Here is a 25,155-nt window from a genome sequence, read left to right as displayed (position 1 = left end):
CACTCATGATGTGTCTCTCTCTCTCTCAAAAATAAATAAACATTAAAATTAAAAAAAATAAAAAATATATGATATAAAATTAAATCTTTAGGGATAATCATACTCTATAAAACATTGCAACTAATCACCAATGGGATCACCTAATTCATAAAAAAAGGAGATATAATTAATACTAAAAATGAAAATATTCAACTTTTTGATTAGCAATAAAAAATTCAAAATGAAACACAGTGAGTTATATTGCTATTATCAAAGATAAAAGATGATCACTTCTGCTGAGGGTTTAGGAATATTGATCATCTCAGACTCTGATGGTGCAATGCAATTTGGGACAAGCATTCTGGAGAGTGATTCATGATAGCATATGTCAAAATCCTTAAAAATATGCATGTCCTTTTATCCAGTCATTTCATTGCTAAAAAGTTAGTTTTCCTGGAGGTGTGCTTTCAAATATAAAAATTCATGCAGCTTTGTTTATCATAGCATTTTTCAAAAATGGAAAACAATCTTAACTGTTGACCAAAGAGAGAACTGAGTGAATAACTTCATATATTCCTAACAAACAATAATATGAAACTATTAAGAGTTATTTTGTTGTAAAAACTTGACTGTTATTTAAAGGTCTATGACAGATACTGAACAAACTGAAAGTACAGCAGAATGATTTAGCAGACTCTGGAGTACAAGTGTCCAGGCTTGGTTCATAGCACCTGCCTTTTATTCCCTGTGTAGTCCTGGGCAAATTATTTACCTTTTCTGATTCTTAGTTTACTTCTCTGTAAAATAGAGCTAATAGTAGCTATCTCATCAAATTGTTCTAAGGTTTACATTAATTCATAAATATAAAGGAATAGTGCCTGGCGTGAGTTATATGCTTAAAAAAAAGTTAGCTGTCAATAATAAGTACTTCAGACTTAATTTCAAACATTACTTTTATCATAATGCTCTTCCATATCGAGGACATCAAGTAGCTTCTGAATGTGTCGAGATCAAGCCCAGGCATTTTCACTTAGCAGAAAACCATCCATATCTTAAAAAATAAACAGAAAATTCCTTGAATATGGACATATCCAGATGCTTCTCCTTCTTCTGGACACTCCTGCTAGACGTGGCTTCTTCACTGCCTCTCCCGTCTCTGAGACCCTTCTCAGATCTCAGCCTCAATGCTGTTTCTTTCACTAGAGTACCGTGGCCATTCCTCTGTTGATCTAAAATACACCTGGCCTTCCACACTCACATGCTTACTGTACAAATCTTTCTCTCCTTTCTCCAGTGCATGGAAATGGAAAAAAAAATTGATATGTCAGGATATATCATATTCTCTGGCCTTTCTTTACCATATACTTCCCTAGATACAGGACTATCTGACTTTCCTAGACGAAAGTCCCCAAGGGTAGGCTCAAGGTCCCTTCTCACATGAAGCCTATTAACAACTAATTTAGATGCTAAATACACAAATTTAGTCATGCATTTACAATCTAACTTTAAAGCACATCACTCTGTAAACGTATAATCTGGCCTATAGGGCTATGGCCTCTTTGGTCCAATCTGCAGGAGTACTAGTTCCTCATGAGGTCATCTCAGAAGTCTTCCCGACTGATTTTGATACAAATGAAGAGCCCAGCCTCACACAATAGCAGAAATCAACTGGCAAATTATTAAATAAGATGCCTTCCTGAGATTTATGTCACACCATTCCTGTATCTACAGAATCCTTCATGTAGAAATACAGATTTCTTCATGTATTTTAGTACTGTACTTTCATGCTTATATAAAAACCAAGTTGGAGAACATTTCAGAAGGAGACATGTGCAGTGTGCATTAGGTCCTAACTTGTCTGAAGACTTAGACAGTCAGGGAATGGCCCCAGCTTAATCAAAACAAGTTTTCTCATCTCTCTCAAATAATTTGATGTACTTGGGTGGTTGCAGGGACCCCAAGGACTTCAATGTCTAGCAAAATCTGATCAACTCTCCAAAAAGAGTCCTTCAGTACCTCTCAGACTAACTGCAAATAACTTCCCATTTATCCAAACCAGGTGACAATGTCAAATCACATTATGTTCATGTGGAAAGTAATTGAAAGGCAACTCTTTAGTTCTGAATTCAGAAGTTGGTCAAAAGTCTAACATTTTCAAAAGCTGTATCATTTTGAGAAAGTGAAGAAAATTGCATTTTCTATCTTTCCAAAGAATCTAACTATCTTTTATTGTATTTTTAAGGTAGCTTGGCTGCTGCTGTGATGTTGAAGGAACAAATCAAGGACACAAGGTTGAGAGATACAATGTGGCAGATTTCAAACAGGAGAGCTGCTGAGTACTTTACTATCTTTTTTTTTTATTTTCAAAATAAGAATTGAAATAATAGAAATATGTCAATGGTAAATACAACTAAAAAAAAAAGAAACTGGGTGATGTAAAGCAGTATTCACATTGTGAACAATGGTCAGGGAACTATTCTTGCATTCATCCTTCCATCCATCTACCAGTTCATTTTTTTTTGAAAAATGTTTTATTGAGCAACACTTGTGCCAGGTTCTGTTGTAGGTGCTGAGGAAGCAGCATGAACAAGGCAGACACAGTCTCTGACCTCACAGAGCTTACAGTCTAACAAAGGAAGAGTGTAATTTTATGCTCTTGTTAATTCATCAGAAATTGATGACAAAGATCAGATGTTACTAGAATAGGAATGTCTGGGAGAAAGGCAAAATTGTTGTCTTCTCTTAAGACACTTTTACTTTTCTACTCCTGCACTTGTTCTACCTCCCATAGACCAATGCGTTCCACCTCCACGGACCAAACACTGGATTCACTTCAGTACTAAGCACCCAGTCGAGTTGCCTGCCTTGTAAACAGGAAGCTCCTACATCCATGTAAAAGCATCTCACTATTTTGTCTGCTGTATTTACTGTAGTAGACATTCAGTATACATGTGTTTTAATGCAAAATCACTCACATATTCCAAAAGTCCTTGAACTATGACCCCATTTCCAGAGTCTTTTTTCCAGCATTTACCCTGCCTTACCCCCATGTAATACTTTATTACTCCCCCTAAGGTTCTGTAACACAGCAAGTTAACTACCTTGGTTTCCTGCTAATTGTTTGACTACTTTTTCTCTGGTGTACTTGATGATCTTGTTCAATTAATTTCAGTCCAATGCAATTCAATTCAGTTTCATTAATTTCTGAGCAATTACTAGGTACTGAATACATGACTACTTCTCTATAGAATATTCCAAAATCCAGCCCTCAGCTATCTGATAGATCTAATTCCAAAATGTCTATTGGACATCATCTCCTGGGTAACTGTAATCTCCTCATTCTCAACATATCCAAAACTAAACTTATCATTTTACTCTAAAATAAGAGTATACTTACTTCTCCGATTAACATAATATAAGTAATATGAGTATTACTTAAGTCAGCAATATATAAATCTTAGTGTTGTATTTAACTACTTCTTCAACAATTCCCCTAAATGAAGCTTGATTTTATTCTGCATACAACTCACCTCAATCAAAAAATTCTCTTAATATGCCTTATTACTTTTATAATCTCTTCCAATCCAAACATACTAGATTACAAAGATGTGTCAGCTTTAATGACACTTAACTCCTACAGAATCATGTCTACTTCCATCAGTTTGGGGTATAATAGCTTGGGGTGCAGTGTCTTCACTCTAACTGCCTTATTTGCCACTTTTGATCCACATATGTTCCAGGGAAAATAGACGTATCCCAAATGGTATGTGATTTCTTGATTCTGAATTGTTTTCCAACTTCTCTCTCACCTTTTAGTATTCCTACCCCTGTCATTCTGAGTGTTAAAATTCTTTCCACTTTTTAAGCCCTAGTTTAAGTCACACCTTCTTGATGATTTAAGCTACGATGATAAATTTAAAAAGATAAATAAATAAAGAACGTGGCCTTTAGTAACAAACAGACTTGGATTAAATCCTGGACGCACAACTTTACATGCTGTTTAATCATTGACAAAATACATAAAATTGTGGCACTGCTCTAAAGGAAAAAAAAAGTGTGTATCTTCAGAATGAAGATAATCCTACCTTGCACTTTGAAGTGAAGAAGGTTTATGCTTTGAATCCTTTCTTACTTTTTAGTGTTTATACAGAAGTATTCTTTCTTAATGGTATTTCTGTCACTTCCGTTACCTTTCAGTGGGAATGGAAGTAGAAAAATGACCTAAGTTTGTAATCTTGATCCAGCTCCTCTGTCAGATATTAATTTTGTATGCAGGAAAACAATAAACTCTAAAAATATTCCAATGATTAAAAATAAATTAAAAAGTTAGTGTTTGCTTATGTGAAGAAACCAGCTAAGTGGAACACCTCATTTCCCATTGATAATCAATATAATTAGGCATTTCTGTGCCATGTAAAAAAATAAAAATAAATGAAAAAAATAAAAATAAAAAGCTTACTGTAGGAAATTCTTTGAGAGTTAAATGTAAATTTTTAATTTTCTGTAATTTTTTCCTACATTTTTTTGCTGCTCCAAAAAGAAAAATGTGGTGTTCTACAAGATTTGTAGTAAAATATTAAGTATGTGTATCTCTTCCATGGGTATTAAGGTCAATCTTTAAGTTGAATATCCAATATTTATTGGGCTTCAGTTGACAAGACAGTAAATAACAGAACATAAGTTCTAACTCACTATTTGAAATCCATTCCAAACTTTGAGAACTATAGTGCTAAAATGATTTGCAAACCTTTGGCAAATAGGATTAAAGTATAAGCCATATTAAAGCATTTGATGTGCACTGTAGCTAAGCATGTCATATCTTTCGATAATGTTGCATCCTCTGTATCCCATTAATGAAAACGCCTATCAGGTATTACTGTCCAGCCCCGATGTACGAAGATAGCTAAGGATAAATGCACATTTACCTGTTACTTGCCTACAGTATATTCACAATTTGTTTTATGTATGTATATACATCTCCTTGCCTCTTTCACCTTTCATTACAATAACTAAAACATAATATAGCAAATATTGTCTTCTTGTACTAAATCCTGCTTCCCCTGCCACCCCTGACAAATGTCCTATGCTCTGTATTTTGGGGTTGGAAGACTAGAAAGACATTTGTTGGACTCCTCTATCAGATGGATTCTGGGGTTGGGTCCTACCAAAAGAAGTACCAGATAAAGGGAAAATGTGGGCTCCAATAGCATCTGGGGGTTAGTGTAAGGAATTAATTCTACTTTCTCACTTTTCTTTTTCTAGCCCTGGGAGGAGGGGGATAGCAGCTTTCTCTACTTTCTGATCTCAGAGTATTACCACCATTTTCTGTATTTCCCTATAACCCTTTCCAACAATTTGTAAATATATTTCTATACTAAATTTTCTTCTGTTTGAAATTCTGAGAGTGGTTTCTATCTTCCTTACTGGACCTTGGCTGATGCATATACTATATACACAAGTTATATCAATTGAATGAGGACATGAACTAGGACCAAGTTGTCAAACTCTGCAATGAAATCTTAGGGGAACAGATTAATGCTTTATCAACAGCATTCATCCCAACTATCTTCTTGAAGAATAACTTTATTTCTTAGTTGTAGATCTCAGTTCTAGAGACCTGGTAGTGTAGGAGAGAGACACCCCTCTTTATGCTCACGGCCTAATTACACCTCCTCTGACTGATTGCTAGAGCATGTCAGCTCTCAAAGATTGACTTTTGTCACTTTCTGGAGATTGCTTACTTCTGTGCCCATATCCAGTGTGGTCTTCACATGGGTCTCATATTATCAAAAAGCTTGAAGGATGTGGACAAAAGTGATGTGCCCTTTGAGGTAGTATCTTTGCTAAAAGCAGGGTTGGTTTCAGATAAGATGCCATATTTTTCATGTGTAGCATTGCCTGCATGATCCACTTGTCATATTACTTCTTCTAGTATGTGTCATATTATGTTAGGTCATGCCATCAGAGTTAACAATGGGACATGCTATTGCCAGAGCAGCAGCATATAGATTGCCACAGATTCAAAAGCCTTTGGTCTTTACACACTTCTGGGAGATACATGAGCTGGATCTTGTACCATTAAGTTCTGTGGCCACCATACAAGATATATCATATTTTTTCCAAGAGAAAAATAGTCAGTAGGCTTGAAGAAATCATGAGGTAACATTCTGGAGAAAACAATCCCACCAATACTGAATTTTGAACTCCAGTGCCTTGGCAAGCCAGTGCCTCTTTACATTCAGCTCTTGACTTCCAGCAATGGCAGTCATTTTGGATAAATTGTGCCTTGACACTTCAGCACCAGCCAAATTCACAGGAGCATCTTTACAGATTTCAAAAAGCTCACATTTAGAAAGATAAGACAGTCTGGGTCTTGCCACTTTGATTCATATTTAGAACCAGTACAGATTTCTCTTTCAGTTGCCTATGGAAGACACATTCCCCAAATCGATGTCTGAAATTGCTAAATAAATTTCAAAGAATAGATTTTTTTCCTGACCTCATTTGAATGTCTAGACATTTGTGGATTATTGAATCTAAACCATCTGAAACATCAAGACAATGTTCCCGAAACCAAATTTAACCTGTAGATTAAGAATGCAATCAAGAATTGTAAAATCAGAGCTTCAGTGCCAGGTCTGTCGGGGGCGAACTGAGAAGTGGAAGAAAAGAAACAATCACTTAAAAACCTTCCAGCTAAATGCAGAAACAGGGGACACAATCAGAGAACAATGTATTTGTGCAGATATTGGGGCAAGAAGGGTGGGGGTAGGGATCAGAGAAAGTTAATGTAGCTGGGAAAACTGCTAATTACACTTATTCTCAGATAATACACATTTACCTGGAAGCATGGTTCATGTTCACAAGGTGCTTGTCAGCTTTCCTTTATTTGAAATTCAAACTATTTTAAGGCTATTTTATTCTATTAACAATTGCTATTAGATGACATTTTGAAGAAGAAATATCTGACCTTAGCCCATAGGAGGAGGCTGTATCAACATAGCTGGCACTAGAGAAAGATCTTCCTTCCCCCTTTTCTCCTTACAAGGAGCAAATTGCTACAGGGACATCTAATGTCAGGGACGCCTTGAATCGGTGAGCTTCCCAGCCATTTGGAAAACTTCAGGAAATACTTCCTGTTTTCCACAAGTATCTCTGGTCATGGGCAGGGGTTGGGGGGGGTGCTATTTCCCTTCTAGCCCATATTTAACTATCATATTTGAGCATATGATTGCAGCTCCTCTGAAAAGACTTAGAATGAGCTGCCAGGCTGCAAGGGATTGAATCGAAAGCCCCCTAACAGTTAAAGTGTCCATTAGCTCCTCTACACTTAGCATCCGTCAGAGACAAGAAGGGCTGGGAGCCCCGGGCGAATTTCTAACTAGCCTAATGAGGACAGAGATTCTGGGAGCAGAAAAAGTTCATTTGCTGAATTTCCAGCAAGAAGTCACTTCAATGTTGCTTCTAGGAAACACTGACAGGCTTTGTTGGTAAGAAATCATTATGCTGAGAGAGAAATGGGATATTGTTATATGAGGTTTTTAAAGAAAATTCATTTTGATAGATGTCTAACTGTGCATTCAATTAAATTTCCTTCTCTTTCTTAAAAAATAGATGTCAGGTAATTGTACTCAAGTTCTGTAAGCTGAAAAGTGTTATCCTTTCCTTCCAGTTATTAAAATTTCTTTATCAATATGTGTCTTTCTTGTCTTTATCCTTTGAGTATGGGGGTGGGGGGGCTCAATGAAAATACATGGAGTTCTCCCCTCCTCTCCTGTGGATATGTGTGTGTCTTCCAGAAGGATTAGTAAGGACTGCTTTTGTGTGTGTGTGTGTGTGTGTGTGTGTGTGTGTGTGTGTGTGAAAACTGACTTCTATACGGAAATTATGTAGGTTCTGTGCCCCTGTAAATTCTTCTTAAAAGTCAATGGGAATACATAACCGATTGCTAGACATAAAGTCTGTTTAGTTACATAATCACAAATCATCTTTGTTTATTGTGATGACCCACTATTTCCTAACTATATATCCTGCCATTTTGTGATAGTCTTTTTGAAGCTTCCTTTTTATTTTTTTTCAATTTTTTTAAAAATTTTTTTTAGTATTTATTTATATTTGAGAGAAAGAGACAGAGCGTGAGTGGGGAAGGGGTTAGACAGGGCAGGAGATACAGAAACCGAAGCAAGCTCCAGGCTCCAAGCTGTCAGCACAGAGCCCAAATGCTGGGGCTCAAACCCATCAACTGTGAGATCATGACTTGAGCCGAAGTCGGATGCTTAACTGACTGAGCCACCCAGGTGCCCCTATCCTCTTGAAGCTTTTGATAATGATAAACCAACTACCATTCAAAGCACTTACCCATTTCAATCCATCCTCTCTCACTCTCACCAAATTGATCATTCTAAAATATGGCTTTACAAATAATACACTCCTACTTCTAAAACTTCTAGCCCTCCATGTGGCTATGCATCCATCATTCAACTAGCTTCTCCTCCTGCTTATCTACTTTCCAATAATGGCCCTCTCTTATTCCTAAACAACCAATTCCTGGAGTCATATTCATTTACCCATCAATTTTTCTTTACATTCATTACAGCCACTCACTCTACTCTAAATCTATATGCCAAGTCACACAGAATTCTACCTTCATAATATTCATCTCATTTACCCACTCCTCTCCCTACCCACTGCCATCTAATTAATTAGGCTTTTATTATATTTTGCTTTGGCATTTTTAATAGCTCATTAATTGGTTTCTCTAACACCTACTTGCCTTATTCTAGATAATTCACATATGACAGCCATACTAATTTGGTGAAGATAAACTTCAACCACATAACTATCTCCAGCAAAACCTCTATGACTCCCCCAGTATGTCTATTGGATTTTACACACATCTTAACATTTAAAACTGTGCAAAATGTGGTTGGCACCTACATTAAAGAATTTACTTCATTTTTTTTTTTCATCAATATACGGTTAAGTTCCCACAAAATGTAATTACACACGTCCCTATCATGGTTCACAGTATTTTATCTTTGTATCTCCACTCATATTCTCTGCAAGTGAAATGTCTTCTCTACTCTGTCTCCCATGAAAATCTTAATCTGTATTTAGATTTCTTTTCAAATTCTAACTACTTTGTGAAGTCTTTCCTGATATACAATCCAAGCATGATTTCTCACTTTTCTGAGAAATAGTGCTTAATAATACTTTGTTGGCATGTCAAGTAGAGGAAAATGAAGAGGAATAGTAGGTCTTGGTTTCCATTACAGTGAGATTTCCAAACTTGTTCTTTCCAATTCTTGCCCTCTATGAACAAAAGGTCTTTAGAGTAATAATGGACAGAAAAAGCATTCCAGAATGTCTCAACCCATGGGAATGAGATTTCAAAATGACTGAGAACATTGGAGAGAAAATCAAGTTGGTTATCAGATCAGGCTGACCCAGCCCATGTCTTTCCCAACTTTCAGTTTGTGAAATCCTGGGCAATTTGGACCTTTGATTTATGAAAGCAATGGCACTAGGGTTAAATGTTGCAGGCAGGCTGTTTCTGGAGTAAAATTAATTTCTAATTCCCCCATATAAAAAAAATAATAGCCCACCTACTAAGTATACTTTTATTTTTGTTTTCTTATTTGCCCAAGCCTCTTTTAAAGATTTACAGGCAAGCAGAAAACAAGGGCTGTGATGGACTCATCTTGATGTCCTAAGTGTTTACAAAGAGATGAGAGAGGTATTTGATACACATTTACTGAATTGGAGTCTGCCTTATCAGGTACCTGACTCTAAGCCCTACTAGCTGTTAGGTACTTTACAATGCACTATATCTGTAATAGATACTGTAGCATCCCCCCCTTATTTTTTTTACCATATATGCATACATTTCAACAAAATATTAATTCCTCAAGCTCAAGATGTGGAATTTATTCTTATACTGTTACTGTAGCATACATCTCTGAGTACATGCCATATGCCTAGCACAAAACAGAGATAGACAGATTCAAGAAAGTTTAATTCATTTTTGGATATATATGAAACTATTACTATATTTTTATATCTATTTTCATAATAACAGATTAAACAGAGAAAAAGAACAACAATCAAAGAGTTGCCACAATGCAAGAGATTGCTTTTGGAACTTCCAAATGGCTCCTTCCTGTAGGACAGTGAGGGAGAATGAACCCCCAATCCCAACTGGCACGCACACTGAAGCTTGACAGGTTGTGAACTCCGAAAGCCTTCAGTGGCCATTGCACTGCAAGTCTCCATATTCTAACAAACGAGTAAGTACCTTAGTATATGAAAATATCCCAAAGATGACCTTTTTCTCTGGATTCCACTGCAACCATCCCCTGCCTTTTCCTAGTGGTTCTCCCAGTGATCCTTCCAAACCAGAAACAACACACTATAAGTCAGAATGGTATCAGTTACTTCCTACCTTCTTTATCATTGGTGCTTCATTTAGTCACATTTTCTCTCCTGATTCTATCCACCAACAAGCACAATGTAAGTAACCTGTCATTATTCCAATAACTACAGGGTTCTTTAATTGCTATTCCATATTTTATCTTAAACAAAATGAATTGAGTTGTAGAGAGAACTGCATTCAGAAACACTAGCCTATAGTTATAATGTCTCTGGTTTTTAGAAGGAAACAACCATGCATGCATGAACACACACACACACACACACACACACACACACACACACACACACACACCAAAATCAGTTCTGAGAAGCCATTACTGGGAGGACAATGAGCTGCTTCATATGTTTGTAGTAAGATTGTCTGGTCTGCTCAAACTCCTTTCAAGACTCCTTCTGCAAAGTAATTTGTTTGAAACCCAGAGAGATGCAGAGATCTGGCTGATAGGTGATTACAAGCGTCACATTACCAATATTACTCAATATTTTAAAGAACTATTGCTTTTTATCTCTGAATTCAGGTCTGCCATGGGCTGTTGCTAGAGCTGATGAGAATTTGTTCTTGGATGCATTTTGGGGAATGTCTGTAAGCCTTGTGTCTTGTTGATTCTTTGTTTCTGCCTTTTATCTCCAACATAGATCTTGGTTCCTAAAAATCCCTCTAATGTCAAATATTTGTATCATAGAAAGATCCCAATTATTTGGCTTTGATGCACAGTCGAGAGAATCCTGCCATCTTTCATTAAATCCTTCAGTCTTACCTTTCAGTCAATATATTGAGCATCCTCTGGATGCTATTCCCTGGTATAGATTTTAATCATCTTGATTAGATTATTGTTTCTGCTACAAAGCATGATATGGGTTAGTATAATAACACAGAAATAGCAATAGTCTTACAAATTTGTATAATATTTCATAGATTTTGAAGTTCTATAAAATACATCAGCAATTTGTTCATCAAAACAACCATGTGAAATAAAGCATATGCTACTTTCTTTCAAGTGGACAAGGGGTCAGGAAATTAAAGGGACTTACTCTAGAAGCCATGGATAACAGTCACATGTAAAATTTAATGACCAGAGATTTCTTATAAAACTTTAGCATAATAAGTAAGAGTAAAAATGAAAACGAAATAAGATCACATTTAAAAATTAGCAAGGTTGGCTTAAGAATGACATCCATCATGAAAGAATCTTGACTGATTAGTGATGTTTTCACTATTACTATATGAGGGACAAAAAAAATCACATGTAGAAAAGTAGATTTTAGAAATAAATAAAAATACTAAGAAAAGGGACTTTTAGTTTTTCAATTTCAGTTGTAACTAAACTCTATATCTAACAAGGCATTAGTTCATCTAGCGCTTTATAAGTGACATTCTGTGTCCAATAAAAGAGCCATAGATTTCATTAAAGTATTTTCATTACTAGACACACTGACCAATCTCTTGACATTTTGAATAATTAACAAGAAAGGTGGTTTTTATATGTGTGTGTGTGTATGAAAATAGAATATTCCGGGTCCCCTTGTCAAAATATCAATAGCACTTCAAACTAGGGAAAATATGTGGCATTGAGATTATGTGTTATAAAAATATAAAATGAATCTCAGTATTTCAGGAAACTGCTGTCTTCATCAGTCTGTGTCAGGGAATTAATTTTCAGTCGTACATCCCCGCTGATCCATCTACAACCTGAGAAAGTCCAATTTCCTTCCTTCATACATGTCTAATAGAGTATGAATAGTTCAAGTGTCTGAGCAAAAGTAGAGGCCACGCCACAGACCTACTTCCTCAGTAACAAGGAGGACAGTAACTTCAACCTGCTGCTGATAGAAGAGCTTCCACCTTCCTTCCCCTAGGAAAGGTTTCACACCTGGGTGAGGTGAAAATTGCAGTCAGAAAAGAAAAGCCCAGTGGAAATAGGATGGACTGTGGAGCCCAGAATGACTTTCTGCCCACCCTTGCATCTCTGCAAACCAGTCCTGGTTGCCAGGGGAGAACTCTAAGCTAATCCCTCTCTTTTCTCCCTGGCAGAATCCCAAGGTTACCAACAAGTCCAAAGGTGCAAAACCTCCATTTAGGAATTTATAAGAAAATAGGAAAGAGGGCAGATGCAATTTGTAGACCACGCAAATTCCCTCCCCGCTAAAAACCTGAGAAAGTGGGAAGGGAACCTCGCCCGAAGCATTTCTAATTATAGACAATGCACACTTGAGAGCCATATTAAAATGGTTCATCCATTCTTAAGTCCTAAGTGACCTTTGCTGTGTGCCCTGCTCAGGACCCATATACTCTACAATAGTGATCATAAGAACTACTAATGAACATTATCAAATAATGATGTAGTCCATATCATAGCAGTGACTGCATTTCCAGTATTCTGTATATAACCTTATGCCAGAAGTCATTAAGATCCTTCTAACTGGCTGTGTCTACCCAGGAGAGAACTGCATGTGGCTGTTGAAAGAGATGCATCATCCAGTGTAATGACACCCTCAAATGCAAGAAACCCTGGCCTGATTCCTGTTTGAGCACAGCCAAGGCACACTGTCTACTCACTTTCTGAAATCAGCAGGGCAGGTGGATGCTAGAGACACCAGTGATGATGAATGCAGAACTCTGACCTGCCTGGGAATCTTCCAGCATAGCCAGGAGTCCCTGGGCTACCTGGATCATTAGGTCATATCAGTAATGATTGTTAACCAATTTAGGCAAATCTTCTGTGGAAGTCCAGTCACAAGCAGTACTGAAAAGCCATATGCCTACCTTTGCTTGGGTAGTGAAAGGTTTCTCTTATATTGAGGTCCATTTGGAGTTTACTTTCATCATCAACTAAGGAGTATTTTCAAGGGCAAGGAAATCTGAGAGTGACTTAAAAAAAAAAAGATGACTGAGCAAAGGTACGTAGGTGTAGCACTAGTTTGGCAACACCTTCAGGAGATGAGACTGATGCCAGAGCAGTGAAAACCAACCAGGGGGCACACCTTTGCTTTGTAGATCTCTCAGCCGGTACTTTGTGGACTTGCTGTGGTAAAGCAGGTGGAGCATTAGGAACAATGAGCATCAGGTGTAAGTGGTGATCTCTTTCTGTTTTCTCCACTAGGGCCTATGCAATCATGTTGTGGAAGGAAGCAGCCATTTCAACACGGGCTAGAACAAGGTTTCCAGCACAGAAAAGAATAATAGTATGTATCTACCTTGTAGAAGGACACGCTATATCCCACACCGCATATTGGTTGGTTCTTACAACTCTTGAGGGTAATATATTAACTATTATTATCTTCATCTTGTAGCTCATAGATATCAAAAGACTTTCCCATAATTTTTTTCTAACTCTTTTATTATATTTGACACACAATGTTACATTCATTTCCGGTGCACAACATAGTTACCCCACAAGTTTTTGGTTATGCTATGCTCGCCATAAGGGTAGCTACCATCTTTCACCACACAATGCTATCACAGTCATCATCAGTCATTTCTTAGGCTGTGCTTTTATTCCTGTGACTTAATCATTTGATAATTTTTTTGCATGCATGTGACAGAACCAAGACTTGTCCCATCCCACAGCTCATTCTCTTTAAAGCTGGTCGGTTCCACTGCTTCCTAAATATCCATGGACAGTGCCCATGACTGAGGAGGTCTTAGGACTGCCACTCATGCTCTCTGTTTAGAGACAGCAGCTCTCCACCACTCACTCTTCCTCACACACTCATTCCTCCCTCTCTCTCTCTCTTGTTTACGTACTTGGTTCTCAGCATAAGATTTTGTTAGAAGAAAGAGGCATGCAGGTAGAAAATAAATAATATATTAAAACAGAATAGAATAAAGTAGTTTGAAAGCCTCTGCAGTGCTTTAACAATGAAAGAAACATCTCTGCACACTTCCAACATCAATTTATAGTTTGCTAACTACATAATTATGCTAAGTTAGAAAACTACATAGAGTTATTTCCATAAACTGGGTTTAGCCATTGTTACTTAATCTTTATTGCCTTTATGTACAGCTCTGAGAGACCCTTCAGGGATTGCTAAATATAGGTTTTAGGGCAAGGAAGGTACAACGTGCAATTACCATTGAATTCTGGTACCCACACTGGTAAGAAGAGTAATATGCCCCCCACAGCACCCCTCACACACACAAATGTATTTCCTACCAGATACTGGCTTAACAAGCTGCAATCTACTCTGCATGTGTGAACTATAACGTTAAAGAATTTCAAGTTACTAAAACACCAAGGACTGGTGAGTCCTCCAGTCTAGGTGGGACAACAGGGAAGAAGCACAAGGACCCAGTAAGAAGTGATGTGGTGAGCTGTGGGGGCACCTGCACTGAGGAACAAGGGAGAGAAGAACAGTGTGGCCTGGAGAAGACAGGTTCACTACTCCTCATTACATGACTTGAGATGAGAATGATGCCCTTTACTGAAGGAAGGGTAGAAAAGTGTCAAGCTCTGGAATCAGGAATCCAAGGATGCAGAGCTTTCTCAGTCCCCATTCCTATAGTGATACAGTGGATTTCCAATAGACTCCAGACAGCTGCCTCCAGAAGCAGTATGAGAAGCATGCCTTAGACATATGGGATGCTTGATACTTGTCAGAGCATGTTCTTGGCCCTTACCGTACACTCCTCTGAGCTTGGTACACCACTGGCACCATTTTGCATATGAGTAAACTGAGGCACAGGGCGGTTTGGTAACTTGCGCAAGATCACGTTGATGGTTGCATGCAGTTGTCAGCAAAGATTTAGATTTATTTGAAGTGCTTTGGGCATTTGAATTCACGAATCAGCACAAATTCAGGATTCCATTCCTTGACTTCTTCATTGTTGGGGCTCCAATGAAAACTTTTCTTGAAAATGTTAAGGGCTTCATGAGGCAGTGGGAGAGGGTTTGCATGTTACTAGGGTCTACAAAAAGTAATGTGCTCTAATGCAGGGGGAGGAGAGTGGCTTGCCTGGATCTCCTATGTTTTCAGCACAATGCATAAACCCAGAAAACTCAAGAACAGACACCATATCCTAGTCTTTAAGCACAACCCAAGAAGAGTTTCACAAAAGATTTGAGGATAAGTTTTCTCATTCCCAGGGAGCATTCACTCTATAAAAGAGCAAATCATGTAGGGATTTGCTAGTTTGGAAGTTACCACGATGCATTTTAATTCACTGTGAAACACAGTACCTTCTAGAGGCTTCTGCCACTCTCTAGGCAGAGTTTCTCTATCTAGTTCTTCTATCTTAGCTCCTGGGAAGGGTTTGCTCACCCTATGGGATGAGCAAACATCCATATGGGATGGGATGGGATGCATGCTCACATGCATATGGGATGGGAGAAGGATTTCAACCAACTCAAACACAGAAATCAGTATGAAGTGCTTGGAAATGCTAACCTTACCAAAGATCAAACAGTGACCAGTTTCAGAAAAAAAGCACTCTGATTTGTGATGTTCGCCATACTATTGTAACTGCATTTACAACCCCACATTTCCAACATGCAATTCTCTTTCCCCTGCCCCAATAAAAAAGCAAGACACATATGCAAATTTGGCGGCAAATTAATCAAAGTTCATTTCATTTTTATAATTATTTCATGTCTGCTGTTGTTGACTCTTACATACAACAGAGAGTATTTATCTATCCAGTCACTCATTCGATTTATGATAATATTTTTACTTTTGTAGAACTCTCAATTTATTTGAAAATAAAGCATTTGCAGATAAAATAGAGTATTATTAAATAAATTATTATTAAATTGACTTTTTCCCTTGCCAAACACCTTGTTCCTTTTGAACAAGCTGAGCAATTTGTAAGAGAACATCTGTCTCTTGACCTCCGTGTGTTATTCCCACTGAGGTACCAGTCACACAATGAGAAGAAAAATACAGATATAAATCTGTTAATCTTACCATAGGAGTTGACTATATGAGCCAGTTATTAGCTTGTAAAACTACAAAAAAGAATAGCAGAAGAGAAATTTCTAGAGAGTATCCTTTTTTGGATAAATGTCTGATAATATGATTTTCTTTGTAGGACTTGCTGGAAATTGAGACATAATATATATATATATATATATATATAGATATAGATATATATATAGATATATATATATATCTATATATATATCATATATATATCATATATATATATCATACTATATACTATATATATCATATATATAGTATATATATATACTATATATAGTATATATATAGTATATATATATAGTATATATAGTATATATATATACTATATATATCATATAGTATATATATAGTATATATAGTATACATATAGTATATATATAGTATATATATAGTATATATAGTATATATATATACTATATATATCATATAGTATATATCATATAGCATATATATATATCATATAGTATATATATAGTATATATAGTATACATATAGTATATATATAGTATATATATATAGTATATATAGTATATATATACACTATATATATCATATATATATATATATATCATACTAAAGGATCTTCTGAGTTCAACAGGTGTGTAACAACCACAAATTTCAGACAATAGCATGTCTATTGTGTGTTTATTTAAAATTCTTTTCGTTGTATGATATCTATTTTATTTCCATCATATATCTTTCTCTGTATTCTCCAAAGTGTACCTTGAGGACAGTGCCTTATATTACTTGTTTTTGCATCCTCAATGACTTGACCATATATAGTATATATATATAGTATATATAGTATATATATATACTATATATATCATATAGTATATATCATATAGCATATATATATATCATATAGTATATATATAGTATATATAGTATACATATAGTATATATATAGTATATATATATATAGTATATATAGTATATATATATACTATATAAATCATATATATATATATATATATATATCATACTAAAGGATCTTCTGAGTTCAACAGGTGTGTAACAACCACAAATTTCAGACAATAGCATGTCTATTGTGTGTTTATTTAAAATTCTTTTCGTTGTATGATATCTATTTTATTTCCATCATATATCTTTCTCTGTATTCTCCAAAGTGTACCTTGAGGACAGTGCCTTATATTACTTGTTTTTGCATCCTCAATGACTTGACCATAGTAGGTCCTCAAAAATTTTTAGTAAAATAGCACAGAATCTTCTCATAAGTATAATTCTCTATAAGAGAAACTTGAAGGGCTATCTGCTATTATTGCAATCTGAGTAAGATCAGGAATTGCAAATATGATACATCATTTCTACCTAAACATAATATAAGCAGAAATGCTTTTTTTTCTAATTTTTCAGAAGAAAAAAACCCCAAAAAACCCTTGCTTATCCTTAAATTGATTTGTCATTCAAATAACAGCCAACCAGCTTGTCTTTTTTGTGAATGTACTATTATACTATTGTACGTGTAGAGACATTGTACAAAGACATTATCCCAAGCTCAAATATTGGTCATACAGAGATAAATTAGACATAGTTGACACCCTAATTCTACTTGAAAGGACAAGCTTGAAATATGTCAACAGATAATTAGCTATAAAGATCGTGGGAGATCAGTTGAAAATAGAAGCCAGAAATGTAAGAACTGCTGGGAAGAAGGGGTTCCAGGGACTTGAGGTACCCCAGTACAATCCTTGATCTCAGTCGCTGGAGCCAACGTCAGGGAAAAAGGAACATGAGTCATTCTGGTCCAAGAGAAAATGATGGCTACTTGAAAACTCCTTTTCTTTTTATTTCTTCTTTAAAAAATTATCAATGACAGTTGTAGAAAACAGAATATTCTGTGTTAGTTTGTCCCGATAGCAGTTGCAAATTAGAGCAATTAGTTTCACAGTGCTAATGTATGCCATAATAATTCTTACTAAAGAATAAATGCAATCAAAAATATTTTCCAAATTTCAGCAACACCTAGGTTCTGTTTTTATAGGTAAATGATTAAAGAAGCTATAAAAACATATATGTCCAACATAAATTTGGTAGTAGACATGATAAGAAAATGATACCCTCACCTTCCCTGCATATGGATTATCTCTTCTTTTTCATATCATTTAATCACTGACAGTGACCAAATGTATTCCTATGTCGGTCGATTGTTGTATCTCAGGGTAATCATCTATTATTTGGGGCTACTAATAGCCTAGTTAATAAGACCTACGGGAATATTGTATTAACAGAATGAGCAAACCACAACCAGGGCTACTCTGGTTCAAATTAAAATGCTAGGTTTTTTTGTTGTTTATCATTATGTGTGTTGAATATTGTGTCTTTACCTAAGGGATTATGTGAGGTTTGTAATATTTATAAAGAGAACAGCTACTCATCTCAGGGCCATTTCAAGAGTATGTATTATTTATTTCCTGATCTACCCCCTCCAATGTTCAATATCTTTTAAGAACTGTGATTAATAAAACATTCCAATTTGAACAGTGTGGGTTCTATTCACAAAACATGGTTATTCAGCCCATTTCTATGCAGACATCACCAGGGAGAGTACTTATCACCAGAAAATGCATAATCAACATCAGATATTTTGAATTAATGATTTTAGGGAGGAGGTTCATTAAACTCTTTGCTTCATCCCTAAGTGGGACTTCTCAATTAAGTATGAAGAGATTGGGAAATAGAAGGGACGTGCACATTAAAAAACGGTGTGTCAAGCTCAGTTAAAGCTGTGCTAAAGCCTTTCATTCAAGATCTGTCAAGAAATCATTATCTTTTCTTTTTCTTTTTTCTCTGAGTTTTTTTTGTAACTGAGGTTTAATGTATTATTAATAGAAGAAGAGGGATAAGGAACAGTAGACAGTTATTGTGCAGTGCAGCAGCAGTTTTAGGTTTGGGTACAAGCACTAAGAGGTATTTCTTCCATCTTTAATAAACACGGATGCTGGAGAACGGGATCTGTGCTGATGTGAGCACATCAAAGCCGGTCAGAGCCACGGCCCTGCATGGGAATGTATCTTTAGAGCAATTTATGGGTCCTCATATCACAAGACCCATGGTACTGAATCTGTAAAAATATTTAGTGTTGCTATGTTTAGGCATCAGATGGCATTTTACATTCTATTTAGAAATGGAACTGAAATGAAGAAAGAGAAGCCATCGAGGGGTCATTATCAAACACCTAGCTTGTTCCCTCTACTGTTCTGCTTCAGAAGAGATAAAATGACCCCTATCCTCAAGACCACTGCCATCTGGTTGGACAACAATGGCGATGTAGAAGTCATCAGCCTTGTCAGAGATTAAAGCCCCAGTTTAAAACAAAATAAAGCAAAAAACTCTGCTTCCTTCTTTGCTGGCCTCAAAAGCTCTTCATGGATATGCTGAGGCTGGGATAAGAGACCTGCCAACTTTCCCCCATCCCCCGCCCCGCCGTGGTCCAACTCTTAGTGAACCTTAGATTCTTAAAAGAATTTGGATTCCTTTTATCCAATCACCCCAAAAATGCTTAAGTTATTATTTTCTCTGGTCCATCAACGTCAAATTCCTTTAACCTGCCTCTACTTACATATTACTCTGTTCTGTATATTGAACAAAGGAAGCCCTTAGGTATTTTGTAGCCAAATGTTTTATCTAAAAATGCTAATGTAATAATAGTTTTTTAATGTAAAGATTTAATATTTGCAAAAAGTATTTTTAAAGTGCTTTCCATGAATATCTCATTGCATACACATAACAGTGTGAATTACAGGAAGTAACACATGTTGTTAGTATAATAATTTTGATATATGAGTACAGTGAATACTTTGACCATGCTCACCTTGCCAGGCCATAATGGAAGCAGCTGTTTTGATGATTCCCTTGAAATACTGAAATATAAACTTAGTTAAAAATAACTAACATTCTATGTGCATCCATTATGAAGAACAGTATAGAGATCCTCAAAAAATTAAAGATATAACAACTACCAAGTGCTCCATCAATCCCACTTCTGGTTATACATCCAAAAGATATAAAACAAGAGTATCAAAGAGACATCTGCACCCCCATGTTCATTCCAGCATTAATCACAGTAGCCAAAATAAGAAAACTGCTTAAGTGCCCATCACTGGATGAATGGATAAAGAAGTTATACATACAATGGAATAATATTCAGTCACAAGAAAGAAGGAAATCCTGCCATTTGTAACAACATGGATGGACCTTGAGGGCATCATGCTAGGTGAAACAGACCAGACAGGGAGCAGACACTTGGTTGCTAGGGACTGGGGGGTAGGGGAATTAGGGAGAGGCTTGTAAAAGGCTCCAAACTTTCAGCTATAAAATGAATAAGGCCAGAGGATCTAATATATAACATGGTGACTATAGTTGATAACATTGTATTGCATAATTGACATTTTAAGAGGCTAGGACTTAAATGTTCTTTTTAAAAAAAGGTAAATATGTGAGGTGATAAATGTAATTCACAAATGGGAGAAAACTTTTTCATAATGTTTATGTATATCAAATCATTATGATGTACATATTTTAAATATCTTACAATTTTATATGTCGATTATATGTCAGTAAAGCTAAAAAAAAAAACCCTATTCTTGCATCTTTACCATAAAAATAAGCAAATAAATAATGTTTACTGGCAAAATTAAATATTCAATACAGATATATTTTACGCACAAACAAAAGTCTGCCAGATTGTTGCAGATGCTATGTGATAGCTTCTATAAAACGGAAAAAGAGATTTTACACTTAGATCAACGCCATCTCACTCACTTTACCAAGGACTAGTTTGTTTGCTAAATAATAACATCTCAGAAAACTGGCCTGGGGCAAACTTATAACTAACAAGATATCTTGTTTTTATTATTTTAGAGATGGTCCTCCTAAGAATCCATTTTGTGAAATGACTTCAATTCAAAAATTCAACTTATTTCCTGCCTTCAGACAGAGAGCATCTTCTCTCGTGCGGAGGATTTAACACACGATGGTGAACAAGAACATCAGCTTCTGGCCAAAATGAATGTGGCTGGAAAGCTGTGTTGAAATCAATCACAGGCACAGCTGGGACTCCTTGGAGCTGTCAGGAAATGGAATGGAGTCAGTGTTGCTTTGGAGAGCCTCTGACCTGGAGGCCAGGGCCCATCAGCATGAGTCTGTTAGTGCTAACCTGCAGCCGAGTGGTTTGAACCCCAGTCACTTCAGCACTCCTGGAGAAGGTCTTGATCACTATCACTGGACATCAGGGAGCTGCAAGGCTACTCTGGCAAGTGATCCAGTGTAAAACACACACATAAATGTCTATCAACCTTTCCCACTTGGTCAAGTTTGCATCAGCCTATTACAAGGAGAAATGCATGAGACTGGACAGGAGGGAGACTCTCTGCCCACCCCTTCATATTGGACAGTCTCTTTAACTGATTTTGTCAGTTTAGCCAACACTTTGGCCTGCCATGGAGCATGGCACAAATGGTGCAGGGGGATTATGTGAGCACAGACAGCAGAAAAATATCCAAGTCTATGGCTTTAGTTTTTTTTTCTTCAGATAACTGGATTCAAAATAAAACATACAAATTTCCAGTGCTCTTTTACCATAAGACACTGAAGAGTCTAGAGGTAGGTGAAAGTCCAAGTCAAGATCTATAGACCATGTTGCAGCTCTGAGTTATTTCTTCCTGAAGGCTAATGAGATGTTTTCACAGAGATATTTTATCTCCATCTTTTCTTTCCAAGTTTCCCAGGAACTAACCAACCTAACTCTAGTTTCTGTTTCCACTTGCTTTTTCACCCTGGCAATCTTAATTCTGGGTCTCTGGAAAATACTAAAGACACACATCTATTCATTCATCAAATATACTTAGAAGCAGCTGGTACAGAATGTTTAAGCTAGTGAGGAAGATAGTAATAAGCTGATACTTGTTTCTTCCCTTTGACTTCTTTATTTTTATGTTTATTTATTTTTGAGAAACAGAGAGCACATGTGCCTGTGTTGTGGGGAGGGGCAGAGAGAGAGAGGGAGACAGAGAATCCCAAGCAGGCTGAACACAGAGCTGGAACACACAAACCAGGAGATCATGGTCTGAGCAGAAATCAAGAGTTAGATGATACACTGACTGAACCAGCTACCCTTAAACTTCTAAGCAGAGACAAATGCTTTCATTTTTTAACATGTTTTCATGTGTGACTTTGGAGTTAAATGGGATTAGTTAATATCATAGCAAATATATGGGAATTAGTTACCTCCAATTCTGAATAGCCACTTATCACAGCCAAGAACTCTCGTATTGAGGAAGCAAGGGAAATAAATACTCCAACCTCTTTTTCCTTTCCAATTTCCTGTTGATTCCACCTAATGGTGAAACTAAACTAAACTAAACTAAACTAAACTAAACTAAACTAAACTAAACTAAAGCAAGAAAGCCATGGGGCTTGTTTGAAGCATTCCGTAGGCATCAGCCTCCTGGAGTTCAGAGGACAGAAAAGAGGGAGGCAAGGTTAAATGACAATATACAGTACACATATTGCAAAGTGTTTGGAAGGCTTGATTAAACTTCTATGATCAAGTGTCTCAAATTCCAATCCTTGAACTTTTTTTGTATGCTCACTCCCTAGATGATTTCATCCAATCCTTGTCTTCAAATACCATGTATATTCTGATGACTCTCAAATTTCCCCCTACCTTTTCCCAAGTTCCATCTGTGAACCTGACATCCACATGAGGATGTTTCAAATTCCACCCCTCCCCCCCCACAGAAATCTACTCTATGCATCCCTGCTGCATCCTTCCATGTTCCCCAAATCACTAAGGGATAACATCATTGCCCTGGTTGCTCAGGTCATATATAGCGAGCCATCCTTAAATGACTTTTTTTTCTCGCACTCCTCATTTCCAACACTACATTCAAAATGTAGCCTAAATTTATCTAAATCTTCCTTCCTGTACAATGACTGAGTTTAAGATTACATCCTGGCAAATGCCACCAAAGTTCTCTTTCTGCTCCATTTTTCTTCCTTCCCATGGCCAGTATAGTCATTTCTTCATGGAAACCTAACTACTGTCTTCTAAAAGACCCTCGTGGCTTCCAGTAATACTCCGAATAAATGATAAACTCCTGACCCTGGACCTCCAAAGACCCACCTGATTTAGACCTTTTCTATGTCTTAGACTTCATATTCTTTACTCTTCATTTATTCTCTTTAAACCCCACTGGCTTTCTTGCTGTTTCTCAAAACATCAGGGTTATTCCAGTTTGGGGGCATTTTCACTAGCTCTTTCTTTTGTCTACTATGCTTTGTCTCCACATTCCATATAGTTCCTTCTACCTCTCAATTCATTTCTCTTCCCATATGTTACCTCTGGGTCTCTCCTAACCTCCTCAATCTAAAATAACCTTTCTTCATTAATTTTCCTTATAGAATGTATTACCATTTGAAGTTATTCTAAATCATATCATATTATATTTATATTTAATGCCTATTTTCTAATTACAATGAAAGTCCAATTAAGGACATTTTTTCTTGTTTTGTGCTTCTCTCTCTCTCTCTCTCTCTCTCTCTCTCTCTCTCTCTCTATATATATATATATATATATATATATATATAAACCTGTAAATAATGGCTTCTATAAATACATTTTTGACTAAGAAAAATAATTTTGCAAATTTAAAATTGGATATATGTGTATGTACATATGTGTGGGTATATATAAATAGATGTATAGATATATTAACAAGACATGTTAGCCAGCTACAGGTTAGCCAAAGCCAGTTTCAGATTGCCTCCTCCCATCCTCACTCCCATCTTTGTCCTAGAAAAGCAGGAGTGCCTGGAAAAACAGTGTAAAAATCCAGATCATTTCTGGAATCCATGCATCTTTCTTTTTCACTTTTCTATACAACTCCACAATAATATCCTATTAGACTAAAACCTAAATCATTTTTATACTTCTCTAGCATTGATACAAATGCCAAATTTTGGTATATGTATATGACAGCACGTGGCAGTTGAGACTGTTAACTTGTTAGATAGTAAATAGGGTTTGTGGGTTCCTGGGAGAGTAGATGGAGCTGAGAGTGGGGGAGGAATGACCAATATTATTGGGAATACACAACTTGTGTGGGGATGGACTGTAAAACCCTTAGCTGATGGACCTAGAAAGGGCTGAAGTTCAAGTCAAACTTTGTCAAGCCCATTCCATACAAGCTTGTCTACTTCCCACTAAGCCACTCGGCACTGTCTTCCTACACCCCACTTAAAGTGACACTTTCACAGAAATGCTTCCCCTGATCCTAATGTGACAGTGAGTTTCCTGTCTCAGAATTCCCATAGTATTTTGTTCGTACCCCTTTTATGGCCTTCATCATGTGTAAATATTTACACATATCTGTCCCTGGCTCTACTGACAGTAAATTGTTTGATAGCAGGGACTGTCATATATTTCCCCAATGGTCAAGCATACAGCCTTGTCCATTGGTGTATATGCTCAAACAAAATGTTTAAATATGTTTTATAAAATAAATAAATGATCCCAGAGGTATAATTTATTTCAGTAAATTAATAAGCATGGAATGCCTAATTTCAAGACGAAATCTGCAGTTATGGACAGAGAAATCAGTTTCACAGAGGCAAAGAGCTCAACCATATTACCTCTTTAAATAAGATTTCACTTTAAAAGAAGAGCAGGTGGCACTCCATTTGGCAATACATGTCCCACCTAGCAGAACCACTGCACAAGTTATTGAAAATTATGGTGAACTAAGAGGTTATTCATTTTCACCAGACTCGAGAGAATACAACATTAAAGTACATGAGATTGTC

General features: G+C 36.5%; 1 long non-coding RNA gene across 1 annotated transcript; it reads left to right on the top strand.

Moving 5' to 3' along the window:
- The first annotated feature begins 208 nt into the window (after nucleotides 1-208).
- On the top strand, nucleotides 209-23,804 carry LOC123384592. The gene is made up of 3 exons (XR_006595919.1): nucleotides 209-10,265; nucleotides 13,512-13,593; nucleotides 21,214-23,804. It is a non-coding gene; the product is annotated as an uncharacterized LOC123384592 (long non-coding RNA).
- Nucleotides 23,805-25,155: the final 1,351 nt, after the last annotated feature.

The sequence above is a fragment of the Felis catus genome, chromosome A3 (assembly GCF_018350175.1).
Source record: "Felis catus isolate Fca126 chromosome A3, F.catus_Fca126_mat1.0, whole genome shotgun sequence".
Taxonomy (NCBI): domain Eukaryota; kingdom Metazoa; phylum Chordata; class Mammalia; order Carnivora; family Felidae; genus Felis; species Felis catus.
This window is presented reverse-complemented; position numbering and strand designations above follow the sequence as displayed.